The sequence below is a fragment of the Marmota flaviventris genome, chromosome 11 (assembly GCF_047511675.1).
Source record: "Marmota flaviventris isolate mMarFla1 chromosome 11, mMarFla1.hap1, whole genome shotgun sequence".
In the NCBI taxonomy this organism is placed as follows: Eukaryota; Metazoa; Chordata; class Mammalia; order Rodentia; family Sciuridae; genus Marmota; species Marmota flaviventris.
The window spans coordinates 29280559-29298209 of record NC_092508.1 but is presented as its reverse complement, the minus strand read 5'-3'; the positions used below and the strand labels follow the sequence as shown (position 1 = coordinate 29298209).

The 17651-nt window shown below is 38.4% G+C and overlaps 1 pseudogene; it reads right to left on the bottom strand.

Annotated features, from left to right (window-relative positions):
• Positions 1-457: 457 nt before the first annotated feature.
• On the bottom strand, positions 458-1095 carry LOC114097880 (large ribosomal subunit protein eL22 pseudogene; annotated as a pseudogene).
• Positions 1096-17651: the final 16556 nt, after the last annotated feature.

Genomic DNA, 17651 nt, shown 5'->3' with positions numbered 1-17651 from the left:
TGAACCAATCTAATCAAGTCTCTAAATCTAACTATCACTTTTACAAGAAATGCAGGGGATGGAGGAAAAGTTAAATGACATTTTAGAGAAAGTGGCCAGTCATGTCCAAAATGTGAACATTCTAAATGATCAGTCATTCTTCAAAGGATCCCTGGTAATGAAAAGAGAGGGGAGGGACTGTTACAAAATAACAGAAATTTAAGGGACATTATAACTGGATACAATATATAGATTTTGTTGTTGTTGTTGTTGGTTGTTTGGTAGTGGTGCTGGGGTTGGAACCCAGGGCCTTGTGCATGTGAGGCAAGCACTCTACCAACTGAACTATATCCCCAGCCCTGATGTATAGATTTTGTTTGAACCTTGAATGCCTTTGAGATAATCCAAGAAAATTTGGGGGAGGATTTTTTGTTTTGTCTTTGTTTGTTTGTTTGGTTCCCAAGTTTTATTCAAGAACTTATACAAAATATTCCAGATAAGAGTTTGAGTCCTCATCTTCCTCCTCTTTCTCCTCTTCATCCTGGTTAGTCTGGAGGTAACATAATGTGTAACTCTCTTTGTTGCTAGCAACTACATACAACTAGTCATGTAGATTATTCTTCAAATATTTTTTGCTGAGATATTTCAAATATATTTTAGAAAAAAATGACCTCAGATGTTATAGTGATCTTGCTTTTTCTCCTTTGGATGGTCACAACCCCTCCCACCAAGATTCCCAGCTTTTCTGTTCTGTTTGATTCTCTCTTGGAGAAACTCCTCAAAATTGGCAGCATCCACAATATCTTGTTGTATAGGGTGGTGCCAATCAAGGTGGAACTTCAGATCCCACTTTTTTTGGGGGAGGGGGTGGTACCAGGGATTCAACTCAGGGGCACTCGACCACTGAGCCACATCCCCAGCCCTATTTTGTATTTTATTAGAGACAGGGTCTCACTGAGTTGCTTAGCGCCTTGCTAAATTGCTGAGGCTGGCTTTGAACTTGCCTCCTGCCTCTGCCCCCTGAAATGCTGGATTACAGGTATGGGCCACTGTGCCTGGCACTTTTTTTTTTTTTTTTTTGGTCCTCCTTTGCAACAGCTTTTTCATAGGTGCCATGGTGGCTGCAGAGCCAGCAGAAAGGGAGGTGGGTTCAACCTGTGAATGTGTGTTGCCAGGGATCCAACCCAGGACCTTGTTCATGCTGAGCAAATGTCTACCATTGACCCTCAGCTCCCAGGGAAATTTTATTACTGGATATTAAATGACATAAATAAAGGAGTCCTTATTCATTTTGTCAGATGTAATAATGGAAAGATGTTTATGTTTTTTTAAAAAAATTCTTGTTAACAAACACAGAAGTATTATGGCTTTAATCATAATGATAACTGGTTTTAAAAATAATTGAGTGTCCTAATGCTAAACAAAAAAGTATTAAAGAATGGTACAGCTGTCAGACTGAAGTCCTTCAGAGATGACCAGTAGAGTAGAAAGGGAAAAGTATTTCTTGGTTTAAGCAACAAGGAAGTCATTGGTGACCTTAGTAAGGGCATCTGCAGTTGAATTGTTAAGAAGGAAGCCAGAACAAACGGTTTGAGCAGTCATTAGAGGAAAGCGGGTAGACGAATGGAGACACTGAATATGTTTAAAGAGCTAGAGAGATACTAATAGAAATAGTAATAGTAACTAGAGGGATTTGGAAAAGGTTGGCTTGCTGACTCCCCGCCCCCCCTCAATGGAAAGAGATCCCATGGGGAAGGAAGATGCCTGTTCCTTTTATTAAATTTTCAGAATTCAGTCAATAACACTGTATTCTTTCTCCTTGCCAGAGAGACAGGAGAGTTCTGCTCCCTCTCCCTGACTCCTGAAGTGAGTAAACGGGGGAGCACATCCCCTATCCAAGGTAAGATTAATGTGGAGTGAAATTGAGAATACGGGCTGGGGTTGTGGCTCAGCAATAGAGCACTCGCCTAGCACGAGCGAGGCACTGGGGTCGATCCTCAGCAACACATAAAAATAAATAAATAAAGTAAAGGTATTGTGTCCATCTACATATAATTAAAAAATAAATAAACAAATATTAAAAAAAAAGAAAGAAAGTGAGAATAACTCTTGGTTGTTTTCAGCAACTGACATATTGGGATTGTTATTGCAACATAGCTTAGTCCATCTGATTTAGGGAGACTTTTTAATATTTATTCATTTATTTTTGGTGCCAAGGATTGAACCCAGTGCTGCTTAACCACTGAGCCATAGCCCTAGCCATTTATTTTTTAGTTATTTTTTTTTTAATTTGTTAACTTTTATGTGGTGCTAAGGATCAAGCCCAGTGCCTCATACATGCTAGGTGAGCACTCTGCCACTGAGCTACAGTCCCAGCCCTGCAGTCCTTTTTTATTTTTATTTTTATTTTTTGAGAAAGGATCTCACTAAGTTGCTGAGGGCCTCATTAAGTTGCTGAGGTTGATCTTGAACTTGCAATCCGCCTGCCTCAGCCTCCCTGGTCACTGGGATTATAGGCATGCACCACCATACCCATCTATTTTTACTTTTTAAATTTTATTTTTGTACTGGGGATTGAAACTAGGGGCAATAGATCACCAAACTATATCCCCAGCCTCCCCAGCCCCACCTTTTTTTTTTTTTTTTTAAACAGGGTCTTGTTAAATTGTGTAGTCTGACCTCAAATCTGCAAACCTTCTGTCTTGGTTCCCCGAGTTGCTGAGAATACAGGCAAGCACCACCATGTTCTACTGGGGATACTTTTTAATATAACAAAATGTAAAAGATATGTTTGTAATGGATTCCGACAGTAGCTTTCAATCAGCAAGACACTGGTGATAACCGATGTGGCCAAGTTAATGCCATCCAGTGTGTGTGTGTGTGTATTCATTTCTGTGTCTCACAGTTCTTTGTGCCTCCTATGCAGAAAAGTGGGCTTTTGCCAGGAATGGCTGTGTTTGTTCTTTGAGTACCTGCATGTGTTCTTTCTGGTTAGGCCTCTGTTCTGTGTTTCCAGAAAAAGGTTTTTACTTATCTTTTCATAGGAATGAAAGTTAAAAATAGCTCCCCTTTAGGCAGGATCATGATGCCCGGCCCTTCCTTCCCAGTCAACATGATTTTCCTAGCAGTAGGTAGTCCAGGTTCCATCCCTAAAATTAGAGCAGGAAAGGCTGGGGCCAGTGTGACAACTGCATGATGAGATGCTCCAAACTTAGGACTAAGTCTGTAGAGGATTAAGCACTCAAAGAATACTACGAAGGAAAGTTAAGTGGCTGGAAACTTTGACTCAGCCCAAGCCTGGGAACTCTTGAGAAGCTTGTATGATAGAATACTAAGGACTCCTTCCCCATCTTCAGGCGGGACAGGGAATTTGTTCCCTGCCTTAACCTTGATGAGTTTGTTCTCTTGTTGCCGTTTCCCACTTAGCAGCTCTCCAGATTTCCCTCCGTGGAGCCTCACTGTGTGGGAATGTGATTAATTTGCCTATGGCCTAAAATCCTGGCCAGTGCTATAGAGGACTGGGCTTTGTCTTACAACTGTTTTCCACTGCACAGAAAAGCAGCTCTTCTGGCTCACTGTCGTGTCTGAGTGCTGGTGGAACTGCTAATACAGTGGTGTATTTCACTGAGGCAGCAATTAGCCAGCCACCTGAGGGCTGATGCCATCCACCCTTCCAGCAAGTTTATAGTAGGCATCTCTGCTCCATGCCCTAAACTTGGCTTATCCCATGAATCAGACTTACTTGGGCATGATCTGGAGGGCTGATGTGTACGAGGAGGTTGATCTTTTTGCATTAGAAGCCTCATGGAAAATAATTTTTTTTTTTGTACTGGGACTTGAACCTGGGGGCGTTTAAACCACTGAGCCACATCCCCAACTCCTTTATTGTATTTTATTCAGAGAGAGGCTCTCACTGAGAACCTTAGCCTCGCTAAGTTGCCGAGGCTGGCTTTGAACTCACAGTTCTCCTGCCTCAGCTTCCGGAGCTGCTGGGATTATAGGCGTGAGCCACTGTGCTAGCAAGCAATCATTTTAAGAGAGGAAGAATTGAAGTTCATAGGTTTGGTTCAAAGACATTGAGTGAGCAAGTATTGGGGACAAGAGAGGCAAAATTTTGAGGACAGTATCATAGTGTATGTTACTCAGCCTGCCCTCTGTGCCAGTTTCCTGATTGTACTCCTGAGTCCTAGGAGAATGAGCTTCAGTAAACATCAACTAAAAATGGCAAGAGTTGTTCACTATTAACCTCTGTGAGTCAAGAAAAGGGCCAGAAGACGTTACTTGGATGCCTTGTCTGAAAGCACCCTGATCTTTCAGTATCTTGTCACCACTGTGTCCTACTCCCACTGACCCTTGTTTATCTCTCTTAGCTTTCTTGGCTATTCTCTTTTTCAGTGACTTACATTTGGGAACTCACTTTTGCACAATGATTTTTCCCCTTTTTTCCTCTTGCCACTGAGCTACATCCCCATCCATTTTATTATTTAGTTTGAGACAGGATCTTACTGAGTTGCATGCCTCACTAAGTTGCAGAGGCTGGCATTGAACTTGCAGTCCTACTGCCTCAGGCTCCTGAGTCGTTGGATTACAGGGATGCACCACCATGCCGGGCTTTCTGCCTTCTTTCAGTGATGCCCCCCATGTAAGGTGTTTATACATGTGGCAGATTTGAGTGAATATTAAAGATCCCAGAAATTGTATCATAGCACCAATATTGCTCAGCCTCCACTGAAGAGTCTTTTTGTCTCACTACAGAACCACCTGTCCACTTTAAGGTCACCTACCAGTTTGGTGGCTAGTTATCAGGCATGCTGACCATATCTTACCTCAAGGCCCTAAGTGCTTCATTACGGGCTTTCTGGAACTCCAGGCCAAGGGCAGGGAGTTTTAGTGCCTCAGTACCAGGCCTTACTGAGAAGGTCACAAATAGGTAGCTAAATAATCTACCTCCCAGGCTCCTAGTGGGACAATTCTATTACATGCGACACTGCTTCTCAGAGGGTCCCCAGCAAGAAGGAGCCATGGTTGCTCACAGCAGTAATCCTTCACTAATATCCTTCCCCACCTTTCACTTTCCCCACCCCCTCGCTTCTGTTTCCTAGCAACGCCTCCCAAACAAACTGCCTACACTGAAGCCCTTCCTTGGGGGCTGCTTTTTGAGAAAACTAAGATACCTACCCTCTTTTTTTTCCTGCGTTGCTACTGATTTAAATTCTTTGCCTTCTCTTAGTTTGTCAGGTCTTTCATCTTATAGGTGAAGTCTCATTAATGTCACTGCAAAAACAATGAACCACCTACTCTATATCATACAGTTTAGCAATACAAAAGAGCTGTATCTTTGAGATTTCAATCTTCCTTTTCCTCTCTTCACCACCAGCGTCTGTTTACAGATGGAGAGAGTGAAGAAATTTCTTGCCCCTTCATGTGAATTGTACATATGCTATGGCCCCCTGGAAGGCAGAAGTGACTGGTTCTAAGTACATTTGCTTCCATCCAAAAGGATATTTTCCTCTGCTGTTGAGCAGGAAGTGGGCACAGTGATGCGATGAATTTACTCATAGAATAAAGCAGAAAGGACATGAGGCCTCGAGACGGTGTGGTTGCTTAGCAGGCTCTGGCACTGGATGCCATGGAGTGTGGCAAATGGAAGACGCTTCAATGAAGCATTCGAGGTATCTGCCAGAGATAAGCAGCACCATTTGGGAGAAATTTGAGGGAGGACTGGGTGTCCCACAGCATGAGAATGAAATCTAGGCTCTCCTTTAATTTTTTAATATTTTTTGCAGTGTAGGGAACCCAGGGCCTCATGTATGCTAAGCAAGCACTGTACCTCTGAGCTACATCCTCAGCCCCTAGGCTCTCCTTTTAGGTGATTTCTATTTTGATGATTTGTAACCTCCAGGCTTAATGTGGGCTGGAGAATGTGCATTATATTAAGATTACATTAAAGCTGGATTTAACCAAGTAGAGGCATATTAATATCTTCATAGATAAGCCAGGCACAAAGGGATATTTCCCCATAAAGGGAAAGCCTGGTGGTGGACACTGTGTGAGACTGGAGAGTCTGTTATTTTTTTTAATTTGGGTAGAGTGAAGGATATTCTTTCTTTCTTTCTTTCTTTTTTCCCCCCAGTACTGAGGATAGAACCAAGGGCCTTATGCATGTTAGGTAAATGTTCTACCACTGAGATACAACCTCAGCCCAGTAAGGGCTTCTTGACACATTGATGGAAGACTAGAATCTGAAGAGATGAATCTTAACTAAGAGCAGTTCACTAGAGAGATTATGTGACTCAGTTCTTTGGCAGAATGAAGTTCAGAGATAGCTGCTTTATGATCATATAGATTCTTAGAACCTTAGGATTCAGTGAAGCTCAAAGAAATAATGGTTATCACAGGGCCCTGCACATGTGATGCAAGTGCTATAACCACTGAGCTATATCCCCAGTTCTTTAATGAGTATGTTCTTAACTTAGGTACATAAATTCCCTAAAAGTGAATGTGCACTTTTTCTGGAGAATATATTTGTAGTTCTATCAAATTCTCAATAGGGTTTGGACTTCTCCCCCAAATTAAAGACTATGGTGTACTTTAAGAAGAGAAATGCCCCTGAGTCAAGTAAAGCTACCAACATGTAACCTCTGTCTTGTTGTTATTTGTGTGTGGATTTTTACTTAAAAAGATGAGAGAGAGAGAGAGAGAGAGAGAGAGAGAGAGAGAGAGAGAGAGAAAAGCAATGATTAGAAAGACCACAGCCACCACTGCTTCCATATTTAACCAGAGGAACATGATCACCAAACTCACATTCATGCTTTCACATGTGTGGGAAACATGGGTTTTGCACCCAGAAGGATTTGGGTTCAAGTTCCAGGTCTGCTATTTAATCATTGTATGACGGTGACCTAGGAACTTCACCTGGTTCAGCCTATTTTCCTTCTCTAAAATAAGAATCCTGCTTCATATGTTGCTGTATTAGAAAGAATGTATCTGGCCTCTTTGGAATTCCCTCTTTACTCTTGTGACCCTCTAATTTAGGACTTATGTAGGTTACTGTTTTGACTGGGGTTCATTTTTAAAGAACTGAATCTACTCAAGCTGGTTTAGAAAGGAGTCACAATTTGGAGGGCTAAAGAAACATTCTTAGGCTGAGTGCTTACGCTGCAGTCAAGCCACCAAGGGAACTGCTGCATATTCTATTTTCAGGAAGCCATTTGTTGAGTTGGGAAGTTGCCACAACAGTTGTTGGTCATGGTCATCCCACTACTGATCCAGTCAAGAGCCATCACGAGTAGAAACTGGCCTCCTCCACCACCACTTCAGAATCTGCCACAGCTGCTGCAGTCTACCCCGCCTCTAGGTGGCGGAGTGAGTGCCAAGAGCTGCTCACTCCTGCATGGGGAAGACTCTTCTTTCTATCGACCTTTTTAAAAATAGAAATAGGAGAGAGAGAGAGAGAAGGGGGGAAGGAGGGAAGGAGGGGGAGAGAGAGAAAGAGAGAGGGAGAGGGAGCGGGAGAGACTCCCACTTAATCATCTGATTTGAGGAACCCACATTACACCTAGAACTCTAGCTACAAAGTAGTCTGGTATAAGTGTGTGTGTGCGTGTGTGTGTGTGTGTGTGTGTGTGTTTAATCCTTCACTCCCTCCAATAGTAGAAAGCACACTAGAAAGAAATTAAAATGGCTAGGGTACATGCCCATAATCCCAGTGATTGGGGGGGCTGACACAGAAATGTAAGTTCGAGGCCATTTTTGACAATTTAGCAAGACCCTGTCTCAAGAATAAAACAAAAAGGGCTCAGATGTAGCTCAGTGGTAAAAGTGGCCCTGGATGCAATCCCAAGTACTGGAAAAAGAGAAAAGAGAGAGATTTCGATGGTATTGAGGGTTAATCTGCCATGTGCACTGTAGTACCTTGCTTAAGTATTATTGTTATTATTTTTTTGTTTGTTTATTTGTAGTGGGACCCAATACCTTTATTTTATTTGTTTATTTGTATGTGGTGACAGGGATTGAACCCAGTGCCTCATGCATACTAGGCAAGCTCTCTACCACTGAGCTACAACCCTGGCCCTTATTATTGGTTTTTATGATTTTTAAATTATAAAAGTAATACATGAGTGGAAGATAAGAACAAAACAAGTCTGTAGAGTAAAAAGGGAATGTTCCCTTAAACCCTCTCAGTTCTCACATTATTTCCCAGAGGAAATCACCGACTATTTTACTATTTGTCCAGTCTTTCTAATGTGCATGTACAGGAATACACACACATATCTAAGAATTTTAAAAAATACCAATCTATAACTTTGCTTAGAAATCTTTCCATGTTAGAACATAAAGATCAAACAGTGATTGAGCAAAGGTACACACAAAGGGTACACATGGTGATTCTATTTATATAGAACCCTAGAAAATGCAAACTGATCTACAGTGTCAAAAAAAAAAAACAGATCAGCAGGTACTTGGAGCCAAGGCACAGCGATGACTGGACTGCAGAAAGGCATGAGGAAACATTTCAGGGTGGTGGGAATGTTCTATAACTTAACAATGGTATTCCTGGTGTCAAAACTTATCTGTGTATAAAATTTTTAAAAAATATTTATTTCTTAGTTGATCATAATATCTTTATTTTATTTATTTATTTTTATGTGATGCTGAGAATCATACCCAGGGCCTCACACATGCTAGGCAAGCACTCTGCCACTGAGCCACAAAATTCTTTAAATTACTGTAGGTATTGTATATACAATATTCTTTGATGAAGTTGATAAAAAATTTTATACTAAAATAAAAGTAGTAAGACATTAGTTGAGTCTAAAAGAGTACATATGAGAGAGGTGGTGAAAATGAAAGTTAATGGGATAAATGCAATGCTGCAGCTTACATTTGCCCCCAGTAAGATCAAATAAAGTGCAACTGAGCAAGGCAAAAGATAATTTTACAAAGAAAAAAAAAATCAAACAGTGGTCAGGAAGCTTGCTGTAAAAAATTATATATATATGTATATACATATATATAATTTAAAAGTGTGAAAAATATTCTTAGTTGTGGGTCTTACAATCCAGGCTGTAGGCCAGATTTAGCCTATGGACCATAATTTGCTGACCTTTGATCTAATACTGGATAGTATTCCATGGTATGGATATATCACAATTTTATTTGGCCATTTTCTTACTGTAACCACTTAGATTCTTTATAGATTTTTTTTCTTCTTTTACAATTGTCGTATTTTATTTATTTTGCAGTACCAGGGACTGAACCCAGGGGTACTTTACCACTGAGCTATACATCCCAGCCCTTTTTATTTTTTATTTTGAGGCAGGGTCTCACTAAGCTGGCCTAGAACTTGTGATCCTCCTGTCAGCCTCTGAATCACAGGGATTACAGGAAGGTGCCACCACACCTGCCAATTGCAGTGTTAGAGGAAAAAAACACTACTGTGTATTTCTCAGTGCATGTGAAAATTGTTGTACGTAAGTCTCAGAAATGGAATTTCTTGGTCAAAAGGTTCATTAAAGTTTCAAATACAGTGTCAATTTCCTCTCTAGGAAGTCGTTTCCAATTAGACTGGCACCAGTAGCATCTAAGAATACCTATTTTCTTCAGTCTTGCAGTCCTTAATACTTTTACTATTAGGGTTTTTAAATTTGATTAGCAATAAATAACACAGAAGGTGGAATATTCCTTTTCAGTAGTATATTTTATTTCATATTTTAAAGTAGATGGTGTGATGTCTCTAGTTATTCTTGCTCAAGATTATTCTGGTTATTCCATGTGTTTTGTGGGTCACATGAATTTTAGAATTTTTCTTTCTAATTTTGTGAGGAATGTCATTAGTATTTGGTAGAGAGTGCATTGAATTGATAGGTTGCTTTACGTAGAGGATTTCCTTATTTTTATTTATTTATTTTCTGTGATGCTGGAGATTTTCTCTCATTCTACTGATTACCTTTTCATTACCTTTGCAGTGCATAAAGCTTTTGGTTTGATACAGTCCCACTTGTTTATTTTTGCTTTCATTTTCTGTACATTTGTATCATATCCAAGAAATCATTGTCCAGGCTCTGATTCTCCTAGGAGTTTTGCAGTTTCAGGTCTTATATGTCTTATAGTTTCAGGTCTTACATTTAGTCCTTTTTAAAAAATATAGTAACACCTCATTTTTTATACCTTTATATATTTATTTTTGTGTGGTGCTGAGGATCAAACCCAGTACTTTACACATGCGAGGCAAGTGCTCTACCACTGAGCCACAACTGTAACCCCTTACATTTGGGTCTTTAAAACTATTTTGGGTTGATGTTTGTGTATGGTGTGTAGATAAGAGTCCAGATTCATTTTTAAATTTTTTTTTAGTTGTAGATATACACAATACCTTTATTTTTTATTTCTTTACTTTTTTGTGGTGCTTAGGATTGAACCCAGTACCTCACACATGCTAGGCAAGCCCCAGCCCCAGCCCCCAGATTCATTTTTATGCATGTGGATGTCCTGCTTTCCGGACACCTTTAGCAAAGGGTTTCAGGAAAACAGGCCATCCATTCCCTGCTGTGTATTTTTGGCATGTTTGTTGAAGATCAGTTGACTGCATATATATATATGAGCTTATAACTCATTTCTCAATTCTGTTCCATTGTTTATATGTCTGTCTTTATGCCAGTATTCTGAAATTTTAATTACTGTCACTTTGTAATATATTTTGAAATCAGGAAATGTGATGTCACTAACTTTGCACTTTGTTCTCAAGATTACTTTTACTATTTACATTACAGTCTTAGTAGTTTTCTTTTAAAAACATTTTTTTGTAGTTGTAGATGGACAGAAAATACCTTTATTTTATTTGTTTATTTTTATATGGTGCTGAGGATCAAACCCAGTGCCTCACACATGCTAGGCAAGCACTCTACCACTGAGTTATAACCCAAGCCCTATAGTCTTAGATTTTTTTTTCCTATTTCTGTAAAAAAATACCTTTGTGAATCATAGAATTAATTCTGAAGATCTCTTGGGGTGGATATTTTGATACATTTTTGAACAATATTAAAGTCTTCTAATCCATAAATATGGGATATTTGTATGTGTGTGTGTGTGTGTGAGAGAGAGAGAGAGAGAGACACACAGAGAGAGAGAGAGAGACAGAGAGAGAGAGAGAGACAGAGAGAGACAGAGACAGACAGGGAGACTGGGGATTGAACCTACGGGCTCTTTATACACCCTTAGTCCTTTTTATTTTTTAAGACAGGGTCTTGCCGAGTTGCAAAGGCTGGCCTTAAACTTGCAATCTTTCTTCCTCAGCCTCCTGATTAGCTGAGATTGCAAATATGGCTTATTTTTACCTTCTTTTATCAGTAATTTGTATCTTTCACTTCCTTGGTTAAATTTGTGACTAAGGGTTTCTTTCTTTTTTTTTTTTTTTTTTTGTATACTATTGTAAATGGAAATGTTTTTCTTTTGGGATAGTTTCTGGTTGTTGTTTTTCCATTACTATAACAAATACCTGATATAAATCAATATAAAAAGAGGAAAGATTTATTTTGATTCATAGTTTTGGAGGTTTCTGTTTCTGTTGCTTTTGGACCCATGGCAATGTAAGTCCATCCTAGTGGGAGCACATGGTAGAAAAAGCTGCTTTACCTCCTGGCATTTGGGAAGCAAAGAGAGAGAGAGGAAGAGACCAGTATCCTATAATCCTTTTCAAGGACATGCGACCAACAACCTAAGTCCTTCTGCTAGGCCGCACCTCTTTAAAGTTCTGCCACCTTCCAATAGTACCACAGGCTGGGACCAAGCCTTTAACCCCTGGGCCTTTAGGGGACATTCCTGATACAAACTATAGCATTAGTATATAGAAATACATCTGATTTTTGTATGTTGATTTTTGTACTCTGAAACATTACTGAAGTTTTTTATTATAACAGTTTTTTAGTGGAATCTTTCTTTTAAAGTTCTCTACATGTAAGGTAGTATCATCTGCAAACATTTCTTTTCTGTTCTTGAGGATTTCTTTTATTTCTTTTCTATCTCTTTTTCTTCTTTTGTCTAATTGCTATGGCTGAAATGTGCATCCTTGCCTTGTTCCTGATCTTAAAGGAAAAACTTTCAGTTTGTTACCATTGATGTTAGCTGTGTGCTCTTCATATGTGGTCTTCATGATGTTGAAGTCAATACTTTATGTATTCAGTTGGTTGAGAGTTTTTATCATAAAAGGGTGTTGAATGTTGTCAAATGTTCTTTTTGCATCTGGTCAGATGATCATGTGATTTTTATCTTTCATTCTGATAATTTGGTATATCACGTTAACTAATTTGGGTATACTGAAATGTCCTTGCAACTGAGGGAGAAATCCTATTTGGTATGTGATCCTTTTAATGCATTACTGAAATAGATTTGCTAGTATTTTGTTGAGGCTTTTTGTATCCGTATTCATCAGGGATATTGGCCTATAATTTTCTTTTCTTGTATTGCCTTTGTGTGGGTTTGGTATCAGAGGAATATAGGCCTCAAAAAGTGAGTTTAGAACTGTTCTCTTCCCTTCAATCTTTTGGAAAGATTTGAGAGGTATTGTTGTTAATTTTTTTTAATGTTTTATAGAATTGACCCTTGACATCATCTTCTAGGACCCCAGGCTTTTGTTCTGGGGGAGGTTTTTGATAACTGATTCAATCTCCTTGCTTTTATTAGTCTGTCCAGGTTTTCTATTTCTTCATGATTCAGTCTTAGTAGGTTGAATGTTTCTAGGAATTTATCCATTTTTTTCTAGGTTATCCAATTTATTCTCACATAATTGCTGCTTGTAGTCTCTTATGATCTTTTATTTCTGTGGTGTTAGTGCTTCAGTTTACTTAGTAATGATAAGTCTCTCTTTATGGTTTGTGTGTGGGTGTATGTTTGAGAATTACTGAATATTATGGGGAAAGTATCTGGCAAAAACTAGGTTTGCTTTTATTCCTTTTCCATTAATTATCTTTCTTGTGACTTAAGTTTAGTTATTATATCATTATATTTCTGTCATCCTTCTTCTCAGGTAGTCTTTTTTTCCTTCTTTCTTTTTTCCTTCATTGTTTTTTTAAAAGTAAATGGTTTCCATCATGAGAATGGTGACACATTTTTACAGTCGGAACAATTTTTGCTCCAATAGCTGCTTAGGAACTAAGTAATTGTAAAACCCTTAAGAAGTTAAACACAGATCAGAGTTTTTCAACTATTTAAAAAAATTTAAATGTTAAAAAATTGCCCACAATCTTTCAGCTTACATTAACAAAAGAACTTTTGTATTTTATTTTTGTATTTTTCTAAGGAAAGGCACAAATTCTGTTTTTTTTTTTTAAGTCAGTTTTTTTCCCACCACCCAAATATAAGTCAATTAAAAATAGATGGTACCAGGGGTGTTATGAAGTTTAAACTACAACTGGATATAAAATGAGCTCCCCTAAGTTGTAGATATGGTGTGAACTTTCTCTAATATGTATCTGAGAAGGGACTTTGTCTTGCTACCTAATGTAAAAGGCAGCTCTCAGATAGTATAATCACCCTGAACCACAAGTGGGAAACAGATGGCTTTTCAGCTGTGGACATAGCCAATTATGCTATAATCTTCTCCTTCTTGTCATCCTTCTCACAAATTAAACCTGGCAAATGATTGGGAACAACTCACAAGTCAGCAGGAACAACAAAAATATGTTGGATACGATTTACAATGATTTCTTCCTGATATAAGACAGAACGGTGCAGGGATGAAATTAGGGATCAAGATGACTTTAGGCTACATTTAAATTCTAAAAATGCTAATTTTACCAGGGTTACTGAATTAAAAATATCCATGTTTTATGCTTTTCAACCCTGGAATGGTCAACAGCATGTTTTTAGGAGGATATTATAGAATCACAACATATTATCATTAGAAGACACCTCTGAAAGGCAATTCCTAGGTGACAAAGTTCTAAGCAAAGTGAAACAAAGGCAATAATTAATTTCATAAAGTTCATCACATAAATAATTCCATAAGGAGAGCCATAGTCTTCTCTTAGAAATCATGCAGAAGCAAAGCTCCCACCTGTGCTTAAAATGGTATCAGAGTTACACTCTGAAGTGCTGATATTGTGTTTGTTTTGTTTTGTGGTACTAGGATTTGAACCCTGGGGTACTCTACCACTAAGCTTCATCTCCAGTCCTTTTTATTTTTTACTTTAAGACCGGGTCTCCCTGAGATGCTGAGGCTGGCCTTGAACTTGGGATCCCCCAACCTCAGCCTCCTCAATAGCTAAATTACAGGGATGTGCCACCTTGCCTTCTTTACATTTGATGTTTTGAAAAACAAAATGATTATTAAGTGTCCATAGTCAACCAGTCACCTAATATAATAACCCAATGAACTGGGGATAGTTCCTCCATTACAAAGCTTTACATAATTAGATACAATAGAAAGCAATAATTAGATACAATAGAGACCAATGCTATTCAAAAGGTGGTCACTATAAACACATGTAATCTAACATTAAAGTACTTAAGGAAAACTATGGAGTGGGTCAGGGTTTAGGATAAAGGCAGAATTAATATTAAACATGGAGGACTTGATGAAAAAGTTATGCAGCCTGGTCGCTTGGAAAAGAGAGAGAATCCAAGTCAAGTCTAAGACATATTATGCCTGGTTGAATTTTCATTAAGACCAAAGTCTCTCTAATGGCATGAAAAATAATTTAATATAAAATTAGGTCCATGTTGACTGTTGAATGTAGGAGAAAGTGCCATATAGATGTGAAATCCTTAACTTATCATAAATTTTTCTCTTTATCAGTTTATAATAATGAACCAAAAGTCTGGTAATGGAACATTCTGCTTAATTATATAGCTAAGAGTTGACATAGCTTTTTATTTATTAGGTTGTACCACATAAAATTTACTGTCACTAGACTTTGACTATGTCTGACATAATACAATGGTAGTTTCTTATGCTTCAAGAGAAAACATGTATTAATAATTCAATACATATAAGAAGACATGTATTGAATTATATGTAATCATTTGTCATTGTATAAATGTTTCTTCTTTGTGTTTTATTTCTACACAGTATATAAATATATTTAGCATTAAATTCATATTAAACATAGTTTTGTGGGGGATATTTGTTGTCATTGGTGGTTTTTTTCCCCCAGTAGTGGAGATTGAACTCAGTAACACTTTACCACTCACTGAGCTTTACATCCCAGCCCTTTTTATTTTTTATTTTGACTGGGATTTCTTAAGTTGCTCAGGCTGGCCTCCAATTTGCAAACCTCCTGCCTCAACCTCCAGAGTCACTGCGATGACAGATGTGCCCTACCACTCCCAGCCAATATAATTTTGATGACTGGGAAAGCACATTCTGCTTTATCCACTCAGCATTGACTGGGCACCTGTTAGTCTCTAGCGCTCTGCTCCAGTTTGAGGTACAAAGATAAGTGGAATGTACTCCTTGTCCATGAGCCTCTCACAGTTCACTAATGCAGATAGCACTGTAATAGGTGATTATCACAGAGACCATGTGGAGGGGTGAAGAAGGCAGGCCCTGGAGGCACACATAACCTGGGCTTTGCCACTTTTCCAAGATGTCCAACCTCTTAGCCTCTTGGAAATAATAATAGTACCTCACAGTATTGTGAGAATTAACTGTGGAAACGCATGTGAAGTTGCTTAGCTTTGCACTGTATTTAACAAGTACTCAGGAAATGTTAAGTATTACCCAATGTGTTAAATGCAACTTATGTAATTAGGCATGGTTGTTACTTGCTTCCTTTTGAATGTAGTCAGGTAAACTGGTTTTAATTATAAGCAACTCATGATTGGACAACCATAAGAGTTTATAGTGAAATTGTTTGCTCTTGAAAGTTGTTTGGAGAAAATTTCACCCTCTTTTTCCTGGAAATGGAACCTGTTGTCAATCAAAGTCTTGGTCTAGTGAAGTAGCTGAACAGATTTTACACATCTTTTAAAAATGAGGCTAACTTTCCCAGGTTCTCAACATTCTTTTAACACCTTTATAATTAAGAGGAACCCAGAAATTTATGGATTTGATGATAATTAAGAACTTTACTTCCCTCCTCGTTCAATCCACCTTTGCCTCTGTTACAAAAATAAATGTTAGTTATGAGCAGACTCTCTGTGGGCACGAATGCTGGGTTTTATCTTTTTTTTTTTTTTGTACTGGGATTAAACCCAGGTTTGTGCTGCCTGCCACTGAGCTACATATCTCAACCCTTTTTATATTTTGAGACACAGTCTCACTAAGTTGCTGGGGCTGGTCTTAAATTTTTGTTCCTCCTGCTTTAGCTTCCTGAGTCACTGGGATTAAAGGCATGTACCACTGTGCCCAGCATGAATGTTGTTTACCAAAACTCACTGAGTAATCTTTATGGTCAGTGAAATAATATTATTGAGCCTTACTATTTATGAGGCACTGTACTAGGCTCTGCAGCTATAAAGGTAAGCAAACCTTTATAGGTTTGTGAAGGTCAGGGAAGAATTCATTTAGGTATATAACATTGAAAAATATAACTGGACAGGTGGCTGGGGATATAGGTCAGTGGCAGGGGGCTTATCTCTCATGCATGATGCTGGGGGTTCAATCTCTAGTATTGCAAGAAAGTACATAAGTAAAACTAATTGAAAAAAACAAACACAAACTTACCCTTTAGAAGAGCTGGTGTTTTTCCTCCTTAATTTCAACACCATCAGCCAGTTCACGAAATAAAAGTTTTGTCAAATAAATTGTATGGTTAACTTATAAAAGATGCTAAATTGATATAAATTATTCTATCACCAATTGAATTTATTTATTTATTTATTTTGCAGTATGGGGGATTGAATTCAGAGGTACTCTACCACTGAACTTTTTATTTTTTGTTTTGAGACAGGATATCCATAGGTTGCCCAGGCTGGCCTCAAACTTGCTATCATCCTATCTCAGCCTCCTGAGTAGCAGGGATTACCAGCGGGTGGTGCCCAGCCCGGCTCCTCCCCCCTTTTTTTCTGGTACTGGGGTTTGAATTTAGGGCCTTGGACGTGCCAGGAAAGTGTTCCACCACTGAACTACTTCCCAGCCCCCTAATTCTATTTTTAACATTACACATGACCTTTTGTCTCAATGTTATTCTGCTCCATAAGGACTTTCATGTGATCAACTGTACTTAAAATATAACATTCACCTCTAGAGTGATTTTATCATTACTAACACACACACACACACACACACATAAATGTATATTTAATTATAAATCCTTATATACGCTGACCTAGAAGTAAGAAAATTTTAGAAGACTATATGAGGACCCTAGAAAAGCTCTTTATTTCTTGATCAGGAAGAATGCCAGGCTCTCCAAAGATATTTCACATCTAAATGTGAAGTGTCTCCCTTCCCTGCCTTTTGTTTTCAGGGAGTTGACTGGGGAAGAGGGAATCCAGTACACACTTAAAACTGCTTGATTTGTGAGAAGGATGATAATATTACCAAACACTACATAAAGTGGTGTTTTCTTATTTCCTCAGAAATGTAATTTTTCTCTCAAAACACAGGGAGGAAAGAAAATAACTACAGACAGCATCTCACCCTTTTAACTTTCACTAGAAAATTTACAAGATTATCATGCTCATTTCTTTTAGCCTTAAATAAATAAAATCTTAATTAAATAAAAGGATGG